General features: G+C 35.7%; 1 protein-coding gene across 4 annotated transcripts in view; it reads right to left on the bottom strand.

Annotated features, from left to right (window-relative positions):
• Window positions 1-13371, bottom strand: part of LOC131439539 (hyccin) — a 63166-nt gene extending 49795 nt beyond the window's left edge. For 2 of the 4 annotated variants that reach the window (XM_058610677.1, XM_058610674.1), the window contains exon 1: window positions 13186-13371. The gene's annotated coding sequence lies outside the window, so the exon portion shown is untranslated. The other 2 variants (XM_058610675.1, XM_058610676.1) reach the window with 2 other exon arrangements.
• Window positions 13372-13765: the final 394 nt, after the last annotated feature.

Genomic DNA, 13765 nt, shown 5'->3' with positions numbered 1-13765 from the left:
AAACCATTAATTCTACACGACTCAGCTCAGAAGTGATTCATAAAAGGACAAATGCATTACTTGCATGCCCTTCCTTGAAATGGTAGTAACTCGCAAACTGTAACTTGTAATTAAATTGTGCTCTAAAAAAATATACACCGAAAAAAGAAGTTGAATGCTATTCAAGAATCAGATAAATAACCGTAAAAAAAATAAAAAAACCTTTTTTTACCCAACTAGTTGGGTAATGATGCCTTTCTCATATTACTTATATTTTCAAAACCATAACTAAAAGATTCTGTCAATCTATTTTTTCAAACTTGAATAAAATTAAAAACTTTCTTTGGGTATAAACTACCATAGCCGTTTTCAATTTGTGAACAGTTATGTCAAGTTAATATAGATTTAAATGTGGTAACACTGCACGCTTAACAAAATTGAACAAAGCACACTGTGTGCTAGGCGGTAGAGTTTTCTTCTTCCGTACCAGTACGTACTGATGCGTACCGGTTTTTCATAATTTTATATGACATTTTGAAAGTTTTGACACTCATCGCGCTATAATTTCGGAACCGAAAGTCTAATCTGTATGAAATAGGCGATATCTTTCAAGACAATGAGAGCTTCAATTTGAATACGATTTGTGAAAATTGGTTTACGGTTACGTTTTTGTAGCTTTTCTTCGCTATTACCGGTGCGGAAACCGGGGACTAGTAGTCTCAAAGTAGATTTATATATCCACTAACTCTACCAATTAGATTGATCATCTATCACACGTTCGTTACAATCACGACTACAGGTAGATTCTATCTACACCGATTTCTCCACTGCGTTCGACAAGATTAATCATCAAATAACAATCTTAAAGTTAAATAGACTAGGATTTAACGGGTCATATCTGAATTGGCTTCACTCATATCTCACTGGTCGCAAAATGATAGCGAAAATAGGAGACTGTACCACCTTATCATTCGCCGTTACCTCTGGAGTTCCTTAAGGAAGTCACCTTGGACCGTTTATATTTTTACTTTATCTCAACGATCTAAATTTTTCGATCAAGTGCATGAAACTATCGTTCGCCGATGACTTCAAATTATTTTATGTCATCAAATCCACAGCTGACGCAGAGTTCCTACAAGAGCAGTTGAATAATTTGACTAACTGGTGAATATCAACAGAATCAACGCCTCCAAATGCTCCGTCATCTCTTTTAGTCGCAAACAGTCTATAGTCAGTTTCAACTATAATATTTCGCAAATTGTTCTGGAACGTACATCGTCTGTGAAGGACCTTGGTGTCCTCCTGGACTCTAAGTTAAATTTCAAGGAACACATTGAGTTTACTATCTCCAAAGCCTCCAAGCTGCTAGGATTCATTTTCCGCGTTACTAAAGAATTCGATGATGTACCTTGCTTGAAAGCATTATATTGTGCCTTAGTTCGCTCTACGCTCGAATACGCCTCGGTTGTCTGGTCACCGTACTACCAAAACGATACCCAACGCATTGAAGCAATTCAACGGAAATTTGTTCGATTTGCTCTGCGTCGGCTTCCTTGGTGAAACCCTTGGAACCTCCCAAGTTACCATGCCAGATGCAAACTGATTGACCTCGATTTGTTATCTGTCCGTCGCGATGTCAGCAAGGCTACTTTTGTGGCTAATCTCCTCCAATCAAGAATAGACTGCTCCGAGCTCTTACAACTTCTACAAATAGATATCCATCGCCGTAATCGTAGAAACTATTCTTTTCCTAGGACCCCCTATGCTAGAACTAATTATGGGTATAACGAGCCTTTTGCCAGCATGTGCCGAATATTCAACCACTGTTCCAATTCATTCGACTTTAATCTATCACGAAACGATATCAAGAAATTGTTCCTAGGGTTACTATCTAATTACTTTTAGTTTTAGTTAGTTTAGTGCTATGTTTAAGTGAAATGTATCATTTGGATGATTGCAATCTGTTGATGCTAAAGATGAGGAGGTTTTATGCCTGTTGGAGAGCAAGTGTGACAGAAACTAACTCCACCGGGCTTTTCCCTGCTCCAAATAAACAAAAAAAAAACAAATAAACAAATTTACCAGTAAGTTTTATAAAAAATTGTACATTTGCCATCACTTGTGAAAAAATACTCATGAAAATAAAAATTTTTCATTTATCGCGCTGTAATGCCGGAACCGAAAGATCTGAATCTGGATCAATTTTTCGGGGACTTTTCAAAGAATTTCAAGACCTTTATTTGCATCTTAGTTTTCAAAGATCCGAGATCGATTTGCACATATTACCTGCTAATAGCGGAACCGGAAGTCGGAAAAAGGTGAAACTCAATAGCAACCTATGGAACCATAAGACCTTTCATTTGAATCTGAGTTTGTGAAAATCGGTTTAGGCATCTCTGACATTAGTGACATTGTTTGTCACATGCACAAAGTTACAGCTAAAACAGTTTTGAAAAATTTGCATACAGAAAATTAGTCAATTAAGTACTAGAATATGATTCTAAACATTGAAACCAATGAATTTAGTTAGAATGACATATTTCTAGATATATCCTAGGCAGAGCTAACAAAAGTCATTTTTATTTACTCAAAATAGACGAAAATGACCAAAAATAAATGTCACTCTCAGATCCGCTTGCAAATTCAGCCCAGTTAACGACAAAAGCGGAGCAGTAGTTTCAAAACTGTGATCTTTCTTTCGTTTACGCTCCTTTCACTCATTTTCGGTTTTCAAGGCAAATCGTATACTGATATCCAACCAAAGCTTCCAGAATCGATGACCGAAACTAAGTAATAATTTTTACCTGTTAGGCTCGTTCCTATAGTAGGTTAGACTTCCAAAGTGGTTCTGGAGTGAAATTATTTTTAGACACTGTTTATAGCCAAACTTCAAAGATTTTCAAGATATTGAAAAAAGAAAGAGAATTGAAATTCGGCCCAATTTCCATGTAAATATTTTGGGTTTGTCTTGTCGTAGAGAAACGAGTGACGTTGGCATTGATACTCTCTTTTGTTGAGGTGAAAGACGAGAATGCTTCGTTTCTCTTCGTTTAATTAGAATGCGATCATTTACAAATACGACAAAGAACAAACGAATATGAAAATTTTGGATTAGTTCAACAAATTCTCCGAATAAGATAAGGTTCCGGATATGAGTTTCACCTCAAAAATATTTCATTTTACAAATTTCCATCATTATAACTCCATTCATCGGTCTGTCTGCAAGTATGTGTCAATTTTAACCGAAAGTTACGATTTGTAGAATATCAATTAACCCTTATTTCTTATTATTCTGACCCCCGGTGAACAACTTCAAAGGTTAAAGATAGATATATAGATAGACATTGCACTTCGGTACAAATAAGTGATTTGCAAATACTCTAGGTCTGCTTAGCAGATTATGTTGATCAGTTAGGTGACATCAGCAGTTCAACACAATCTGCTAATGCACTGATGAGCTGAATTCGAAACGTAAAAAAATTGAAGCATCAAATATTAACCCAAAATATCAAATTTAAAAATACGCCATTTTAATTTTTCAAAAATAATTTTGATTAAAACTTAAATTTAGAATCCATATTTTTGTTGATTTGATTGGTGTCAATTAAAAAATGACGATTTCTACGAGAAAATTAATTACTTTTTATCTATAGAAGTTTTAGTTCAGATTTAAGGTGAAGAAGAGAATGACCCTAAGTTTAAATTCTCTATAATCGAAACAAAAAAAAAGTATACATTTTTGTTTTGTTTCAAAGAATTTCAGTCATGGAATTTTAGACACAATAATAAATGTTCTTTCACGTAAATTTACGTGAACTGCGACGCTCCATTTATGTGCATCTAATAAGATGTAAAATCACAAAAGTTTTTCGAAGTGTGTAGAGCCGCCCTGAGCTAGTTTTGAATTTTATCAGTATCCATAACGAGGAAAACAGATTGGAAAAACAGGGTGGCAAGTGAATTGCCGATTTCAATTTCCCGGTTTTTTTCCCGGTTTTCCCGGTTTTTTGAGATAAAAATTCCCGGTTTTTAGAATAGCCTAAAACCGTCCCTGTTTAGTTTTTTTGAAATATTTTTTAATTCAAACTTTAAACAGATATCCCATGTCCAAAAAGGATCAGTGTAATAGGCCCGCTAATATAGGATTCAAATACTTTCTAGGCATTTCGATGTATAAATAGAAAATATTCATAATAACATGTGCATATAAGAAAAGCATAAAGTCTTTTTCAAGTACATATGATTGAAACTAAATCAATAAGGAATAACAATTCCAAAAACGAACGCTTGCCACTCGGAGAAAACAACAACAATCTATGCTTGCAACTTCAAATCATTTTGTATAGAGTTTTCTTCGCTCCTTCCGGAAGTGAAAGTGGAAATCTCAGTTCGGCGGGAAAATTATAAACGGTATTATGGCCAAGGATGGCTTTTATCGTATCAAAGAACGCTCTCTAGCACCTCTTCACACTATTTAATCAGTGCCATCAAAGAGAGACGGATATCATCTCAGCAACAAAACACCGTCATGGTTCATTCTACATAGAATGGACACCAGTGCGAATTTCTCTCGATAACCTGTCTGAGCATCACGGGTTAGAACGCTGCTATGGGAATCTCTCTGAAGCAACAAACGGTCGTTTATTCTCGTTTTGCGATCCGATTCTGTACGAGCAGTGGATAATTGCGATACCTTTGTACCTTTGTATAAGTTGTTTCTATGAAAATAGCTGTGAATGCTCCAGACCAGAGTTTTAAAATATTGTATATTGTGACCTAGTATGAGAATCATAAAGTCGAGTTATCTGCGATAATTATCAACTTGCGATTTTCTCTTGGTAAATTCCTCACCGCGCCAATCATTGCCGGACTATATATATTTAGTTGAGTACTGTGAAATACTCAGAGTATGAAGTGAAGTGAAGAAAGGTAGAAAAATTCTCTCACGGTTCATGCATTGAGAGACAGTGAGTTGTTGTAGCATATTCTACCAGACTGAAAATGTTGTATACAATGTAAAAAAAATTATTGAGCCACTTTCTGCCAAATTATCGGCAATCACCAACACTGATGCTGGCACAGCGAATCTAATATAATATCATCATTGCCAGGGTTTCGGCCATGGTACAATAAATTGTTATATGGACATATACTGTTTAAATTATGTCGCTTGCAAGCACATCTGTTCAATGAACGATACCCTCAGATGAATTATCATGCTGTGATTGTAATGGAAACCATAAAACCAATTATTAACAAAGTCCTGTCAGACCAAAAATTTGAAATTTTCATGTAATAGAATTGAATTTAAAATCATTAGATGTATTAGATGTGTGTATTAGAAGATTTCGCAAAACTGTTCGGCTGCCACGACTCTTTTAAAACTCTTTTAAAGCTCTTTTAAAACACTATTTTTGCCTTTCTCATATAGAAAGGTTATGCAATCACTTGAAAAACCGACTAGTGAAAATTGGCCCGGAGGACCAAGTGTCATATACCATTCGACTCAGTTCATCGAGCTGAGCAATGTCTGTGTGTGTGTGTATGTGTGTGTATGTGTCAAATAATCTCACTAGGTTTACTCGGAGATGGCTGAACCGATTTTGACAAACTTAGATTCAAATGAAAGGTCTCGTGGTCCCATACGGAATTCCTGAATTTCATCCGGATCCAACTTCCGGTTCCGGAGTTATAGGGTAAAGTGTGTTACATATTGTACACCGTCTCTTAAACCGGCGAAACAAAAAACGTAAAAAAAATTTCTAAACTGGTCTCAAAACTACACAAATCGATAGTTATTATCAGTAGGCAATTAAACAAGCCGATTCCGGCTATCCTGGTTCCCGGTATCCGGTTCCGGAAGTACCGGAAATAGTGGTCATATATACCAAAATGGATCTCACTCACTTTTCTCAGCGATGGTTTGACCGATTTCCACAAACTTAGATTCAAATGAAAGGTCTCGTGATCCTGAATTTCATCCGGAATTCCTGAATTTCATCCGGATCCGACTTTCGGTTCCGGAATTATAGGGTAATGTGTGTTCAATATTGTACATTGTCACTTAAAATATTTTCGGATGCAACAAACATTTAAACCGTAATTTAGAGTGCGTACTAGAAGAGTTTGTGTGTCATGTTAGTTGGTGGGTGTACGAACCGACTTTGATTATACCGGTTCTCGGGTTCCGGTGCCGGAAGTGCATATAACAGTGAACCAATTTCGTTTTCTTAAGGATGACTTACTCAATCAAAGCACTATTTTATTCTGTATGTTATAATAGTTAATGCACAAACAATCTCTTGGTTTCTTTCAAAAATCAAAGAGAAAAATTTTGAATAGAATACCACAATATTATATACATGAGAAAGGCATCATTACACCACTAGGTGGATTAAAACAGGTTTTTCTGATGTATCTGTTAGTTAATAAACACTGTTTACGATTTCAATGCGTTGATGGGCAAATAAATCAAATGATAGCAGTTAAAATGCACAATATACCGATCTGTTTTATTTCCTAATAGAATTCTAAATGCTCGTAGAGTAATCAGAAAAAAAAATCCGAAAGTACGAGTTCTCCATGATGAACTCTTCACTGGTTTTAAACCAGTTTTATTTCCAATAGCTTAACTATGTTATCTATATGATAAATCCTTCTACAATTAATTTGATTCTAGCAGATCAATCAATAACATTCAGGGTTTAAATTAAGCAATGATTAGTTCAATTAGTTATATATTCTATCAGCTTAAAACTAATCAACTAGAATACTATCGAATGTAAACACTGAAATTGTTTTGGGAAAAATAGAAATAGCCGTAAATAATTTAAATCATTACCTTATTGAAGCTCCATATATCCAACATATATTCACTGAACAAATCAATCCATTTTCTAAATCTTTATAAGATTCTATACTAGTCCTCAGAAACCAGTTTCAACTCTCAAAAAATTAACTCAAATACTTCCCGTAAACGGTGAATAAGATCAAAGTCGACAACTCTTCCGATCTTTCGAGTCCTTTTGACATCTCACAGAAATATAAGCATTACACAAGTATTGTCTCAAGATGACATTACTGAGACAAATTATGATGAATCATTAGCAAACTTAAAAACATGAAGGCTCCTAAATATGTTCAATAATTTTACTAAAAATTTGCCCTATGTTACCTAGAGATTTTGCCATACATTTTGCAGGTGTGTTGAATACTTATTCAAAAATTTAATAAAAATCTAACAGAAGCATCCAAAATATCCTTATTTTTCAAAATGAGCTTTCATTATGCTGTTATTGATAACAACTTAGAACACTCTGATGATTTCTGTTTGATTTAAAACTGTCTGCAAGCCTCTAAAAATCGTTGAACGAGACATGGGGTGTTGGCCCACTTTCCAATGAACAATAAGTTATTTCAACACTTGTACTGAACATTTCGCTCAAACGCAAACTTGGGTATTCTTCTAGTTTTCAATTGTTGAAAAAAAATCATTATGCTAACAACTGTTACTCATAGGTAAAATTTTTCCCGGTTTTTCCCGGTGAAATTAAATTTCCGACTTTTTCCCGGTTTTCCCGATTTTCCCGGTCACTTGCCACCCTGGAAAAATGACATGCGAATACAACTATGTAATGAAAACCGCAGAAAAGCTATCGCACAGACGGAACTCGAACCCGTAGCTAGCTTCTATCCGGGGGAAATTATTTTGCCAATTAAACTACCCTGCATGTGAGATCATAATCGTCAGCAGACAGTGAAGATAGACTTACGATACGACGTGTAGTGATTTCTGGCGGGGGTTTATGACTATAATTGAATGCCGTGGCACCCGAGCACAGCGAATCATGCTCGATTCCTCTAGTCAATTAGGCTGTCTTTTCATGTGGTTTCACATACAGGGCAGAGCTGCAAATTGTCAGTCATGTCAAATGACCTTGACAGACTGACTAAAATCATCGTCAACTGTAATCGGTATGGTCAAAATGTCTGTCAAATGAGACACTCGATAGTTCAATGACCAAGTAGAAGTATACTCAGTCAAAGACAGGTGACGCATTTTGTTCTCTCTCTCATTCTCCTATTCCCTGTTGAAGTAAAAAAATTCCATGAGAGTACTAACATAAACATAAATTGATAAAGTTCATTGTTCTTTGTAAAAAGTCATCGGATTTCGGAGTTTATTGGTGTACATGAATTTAATTCAATGTTTACGCTGCTTGATTAATATTTAGTCACATCGTAATCAAGCAGTGACAGGAGAAATGAAGATAATATCAATCGCATAGGCAATCAATGAGCGTCCTGGTGAGTATAATATCAAGAGAATTGAAGTTATGACAGATCGGCTCTCAGACACTCAATATATGATGATTGGTAAAGCCTGGTTGGCAGCAGTCCAGTGACATAAACTTTCCAATCTTCGTCGTGTAAAGTTGCTCGTTGATAGTGACATTTAGCAGTACTCTGATACAGGGCACTTTAATTGGCAAAACAATTTCCCCGGTTAGGAGTTAGTTACGGGTTCGAGTTCCGTCTCTGCGGTAGCTTTTTCGCGGTTTTCGTTACATAGTTGCATTCGCATATCATTTTTCCAAACTGTTTTTCTTCGTTATGGATACTGAGCAAATTTTATGTTCTAGTATTTGACTATATTTCATCAAGAACTTAAGTTTTGAAAAATAATTAAACAGAAATTTCAGCTGTAACAAACCGCAGTTTTCAAAAGATAAAAGCCGCATCACCGGGTATGGTTGGTTTCAATAACAGGATAAAAATAGAAATAACTATAAAAAAATGTTCAAGGTAACTTCCCACAATGATATTTTGTCGGTCAATTTTGAAATTTGACCTTGAAACAGTGTTTGACTATGTTTCAGTGTGAAGAAAGTGCCCAATTGATTTACTACCACTTCTTTTCCGACAGCATTCTTCTACCAATAACAGTTTCCGAGTTACAACGGCTTGAAGAAAATTTCATGCAAAAATGCGTTCACCTTTTTTAAGCATTATTCTTGAGTCAAATGGGTTTCTTCAACCGTGCAAAACAAATGGTTTATCGTTCTGAAGAAGTGTCCAAAGTTTCATCCAAATCGGAGCAAGTCCTAATTTAGCCACATTTTCTGCTGTTACTTACACCGGTCTGTCAGTAAGTCTGAGTCGGAGTTAGCGAATAATTACGGTTCATAGAAAATCAGTTAATCCTTATTTCTGATTATTCTAAGCTTACTTTTCGAATGAGATTTACCAGTCCAAGACGACCGTATCTAGTTATTTTTAAATGATAATCAATTCCAGACTGAATGCGATTAGCTTGAAACCGCCGTACGACTTTTTATGCCAATGCTTTTAATTTACTCTTGCCGTACGTAATAAAAAAAACACACTCATTTACTTCCGATATAAAAGATGCTGAATCGATGCCAAGATGCACAGAATTGATTTATGTAAACTGCCGATAACTTTAACAGGTAGATTGATTCTTGAAATAATGCCAACTAGACACAATCTGCATCTGTTGAAAAACAAAATTAAGTGTTCCCTTGATAGCCGATGTCGTTATTAAAAACAAAACTAACCTTTGAGCGAGACCGAAAACCAATTAGCAGTATGGTGCAGTCCAATCACATGTTGGTGGTCGACGTTTTCAAGCATCCAACAGTATGTTCTATATATTTGTACATGATTCAAGTGGACGTTGATAATTACATAATCATGATCTCCAGTAGGAAAATGTTAAAAACAAAATTGTATCGTGTTCATCGTGAATGTCGTGTGCAGAAAACCAAAAATTGTTTTTATGGTCGTAGTTGAACCAAAACGTGCATCAGTATAACTAGTCGGTATTTCACACTATCGTGTAGCCAGAAGATAATTTATTATAATTTATGCAAAACATGACCAGAAAATGGCCTTATGGTATGCATGGAGTTTATCCTTTGCTATATTTTCCAGACGTGAAAACCGTTGGCCACAATACAAATGCATAATGCAAACCGAATTGAGAAAATGTCTCTCTCTCTCTCTCGCTCTCTCTCTCTCTCTCTCTCTCTCTGTGTGTGTGTGACAAATATTGTCACTCACTTTTCTCAGAGATGATTGAACCGATTTTCACAAACTTAGATTCAAAGGAAAGGTCTTGTGGTCCCATACAAAGTTCCTGAATATCATTTGGATCCGACTGATATGCACAAAAAAAAATGTGGAATTAATTCACCCAATTTTCTCTAATACAAGGGGCTGGGATCCACTAGGAGATTGATAGTACCTATTAGCTCTCTCCGGACAGTACCACAGTACCAGCCTTGATGCCGTGTGGAATCCGGCGGAAAAAAAATTAACCAAGAATAGATCCACTGGGTTCCTGCTTCCATGTCGTAAAAGGCGACAATTGCAGGATTTTTTTTTCCTTTCAGTTATCAGATATTGTCAATGTTTCACTTCTGATTACTCTATTTTACTAAATTATCTCTTCATTCAACCTATCTATTTCCGTCTATCTTTAGAGAAAAGTTTTATTTGGAATGTTTTCTTATTCCATGTTATTGATTGTCTTTCAAGATTATAAATGGAATGATAAAAATCAACTATTGCGCAAATCCGTTTGATATTACAAAGTTAATAACAGAGATAACATATATCGGTATATTGAATACATAGCAAAAAAACACTTGATATTAATATTTCAAAAAATAAATTAATATTTTTCTCGGTAGCCGGCTGCCCAGATCAACCAATATAACCAATTAATTATTTTAATAAATAATTAAAATAATAAAGCGGAAATAATACAGAATCAAGACGCGCGTGAAATCTGTTGACCTTTATTTGGTGATGATTTCGGGAAGTCAGTGAGTTTAGTGGTGCATCCGAGCATCTTGAACCCGGAACATACTGAGTCGCGCGCGAAAAATACCAATACTGAATTTTTTACTAACAAATATTCCTCTCCAGTGAAACTTGTGGAGTGCGCAGTAGTATATACGGCCTTTAGTAACAACAAGTGTTGGACTAACATCCCTTCCCATTTCTTAGATGATCTACGTTCGGGCCTGGCCGGCGCCGGTTGCTGTTGTCAAATTGGATGCGACAATTTACGGCCCATATCGCCAAAATAGAGTTTTAAAACATTTGTTCACGATTGGATACGGTTTTATTAAATACAAGTGACTAGTTGCAAAGTGTAAAGATGATTGTTTAAGATGTGTTCTTTGATTTTTGTTTAAGCTTGTTTGTAAACAGTACCGCTGAAATGTCAAGGATGAATGCTTGTTAATTTGTGACGTCACGATAATAAACCTAACTGCTGAACTGTCAAAATATGTTCATCCCGTTCATCCGATTGAGATTAGCAGTGACGGTAAAAATCCTGATGAGCTCTTGCGCTCGAGTTTGCATACAATGGTACTTGATGCGTGCAAAATCGTACGCAACGATGATGTTTAACAGAATTTTACTTGCATGCTTTACACAGCTTTTTTGTAAAAGTTTGTACTAGCTTGGATGTCTGTTCTCTTTGCTTTAGATTCATTGGTGTAACTTATTTCAATTCAACTGAAGTTCTAACACAAGTTCATCCGCACGTCGTGCATCGAAATTGAAAAGGAACGGTTTACGAGAGGTAAACTTGTGTCTTCTCTGCTCCACATCAACAGTGCATAGCTTTCCATAGCTTTCAATCAAACAAACAGCTCTTTCGATTCAAATTTAAAGAGATCTTTCTGTTGAGAATGTTATATCTGCATAGCTATTCTTTGTCCGATTACGCTGTCCCATTGACATCCACTATATACCGGTTACGCCACTCAATACAAGGTTAAGATTCATATAACGGCACTTCACAGCCCAGTGATAAGCAGACAGTAGCAGTGCTGTGTTTATGCCTTGGGTAGTGACGTTTTTCGTTTCGGTCTAATCGAATGCCCTAACGTAATAGTGAGTAACAATGACGGAATATCGAAAATAGATCACGAGGCTGTGTCAACAATATGTTGCAGCACAACAACTTCTAAGTGAATTGAATGTTGCTCGCTTTGTGTTCTTATCGGCATTAGTTGACGTACAAAATTGAAACAATTGATGAATGAACACTCGCTTGGATCAGTAGCAGCCATACATATGTATTCGCTATGACATTCAATCATGATTACGTTAGTTCAAGTAATGCTTGTCAACACCCTCTCAGGATTTAATGAAATTGAAGTGGGTGTGAATGGTTTTCCTTGCTGAGAAAGCTTCCAGTATGACCATTTCCCAAAAAAATTATCGGAAAAAACATTCAGAATAGTAGCATGATTTATAAAAATCTTGCATTGTTATCACTATTATTACTATTATTTAGAATAGCTCTTGGTTGATGTTGAAAACATTGTTAAACTTGAACTCCAAACTCTTATCTTTTACGACCACAACTTACTACTGCCCCGCCTTCATTTTTGTCGATAGTTCTAGATTGATAAAATGATTAGACAATGCAAAATGTTTGGTTTCACTTATTCTTACGTTCTTAGTTAACAAGTGTTCGGTATGAGGCTTCCGATTAGTGTATGACCTTGAGTGAATTAGCCACACTGCCCGCAAAGAAATTAATGAATTGCATGGACAAGCTTAATGAATAAATTTTAAACGAATTTGGCATTTCTAATTCGTAACATTAGTTCAACACTAAAAAATTTATTTAACATTTCCTATATTTCCAATGATTTTCTTCGAAGGCATTGTATTAAAAACGCTAATTGACCAGACAGATGACATAATTAACTCGTTTCTGTTCATCAATGGGGCGGGTGAATCAAATACAATTTATACAAAAGGAGGTAGATAAGATGACAAACCATAGATTTTCAGAACTTTTGAAGGCAAAATTCTTACGTAGCCAGTATCTTATACCGTCTAGCCGCCGGATAAGGGTGAAATTATGTTCCCTGTTAATGTGCAACGATAGGATATTTTGCAGATGATAAGTCGTCTCCTAAGCAAAGTTGCACAACATAAAGTGATTCACTTTTTTCCAAGTTGTTGAATACATTCCAGGAATATTTTATTCAGTTCCACATTTGTTGCATTATGATTATCGTTTTAATCACAGTAAAGAAAAAAAACAACACATCACTTCAGTTGGTTTCCGTTCGTCTACTTTTTTTAATTTCGTGATAAGCAAAATCGAACTACCACCGATGAATGCGACGGATCGATCAAATCACTCACGTTTAACGTAACAGATTTCCTCCAAAAAGCAGCTACTGCTCAGAACACACAGCACTAGTTCTTCGTGAAATCGCAAAAGTTATTCGATCATTCAACAATTTTATTAAGTAAACTGAAGGATTCTTGAAATTTTGCTACACTTTGGAAAGGTTCTTTATTGGCATTGACGTTACCTTCGATGATGAAGTGTAGATGACAGTTGCATGCACAGAGTCAAACTTCACACCAATATGAATACGATCTAAAATGAGTCTCCAGGTATGACGCTACGAATTCGGCCAAGCTTCGAATAACAAACTCCACACATACCGCGTTTTGATTGGAATATCGTATTTACATTCAGGTAAGCTTTGGAAATATGACAGAGAAACTGAGCACGACAATAGACGAATAGCGAGACAATGTTATTTTCAATACAAGGAGTATTGACAATACTTTTGACCGTGCACACCTAATTTCTCTTTCGGTGTTTAGTAAAAATGTTTACGGTTACGATCTGTAAAATATTATCTTCTCTGTACGATCTGTAAAATATTTTTCACTTTACAGTAATCTGTCAACGAACTACTGGATTTCAGCG

This window comes from Malaya genurostris, chromosome 3 (assembly GCF_030247185.1).
Source record: "Malaya genurostris strain Urasoe2022 chromosome 3, Malgen_1.1, whole genome shotgun sequence".
Taxonomy (NCBI): domain Eukaryota; kingdom Metazoa; phylum Arthropoda; class Insecta; order Diptera; family Culicidae; genus Malaya; species Malaya genurostris.
The sequence above is the reverse complement of the archived record's forward strand: the minus strand, read 5'-3'. Positions and strand labels throughout refer to the sequence as shown.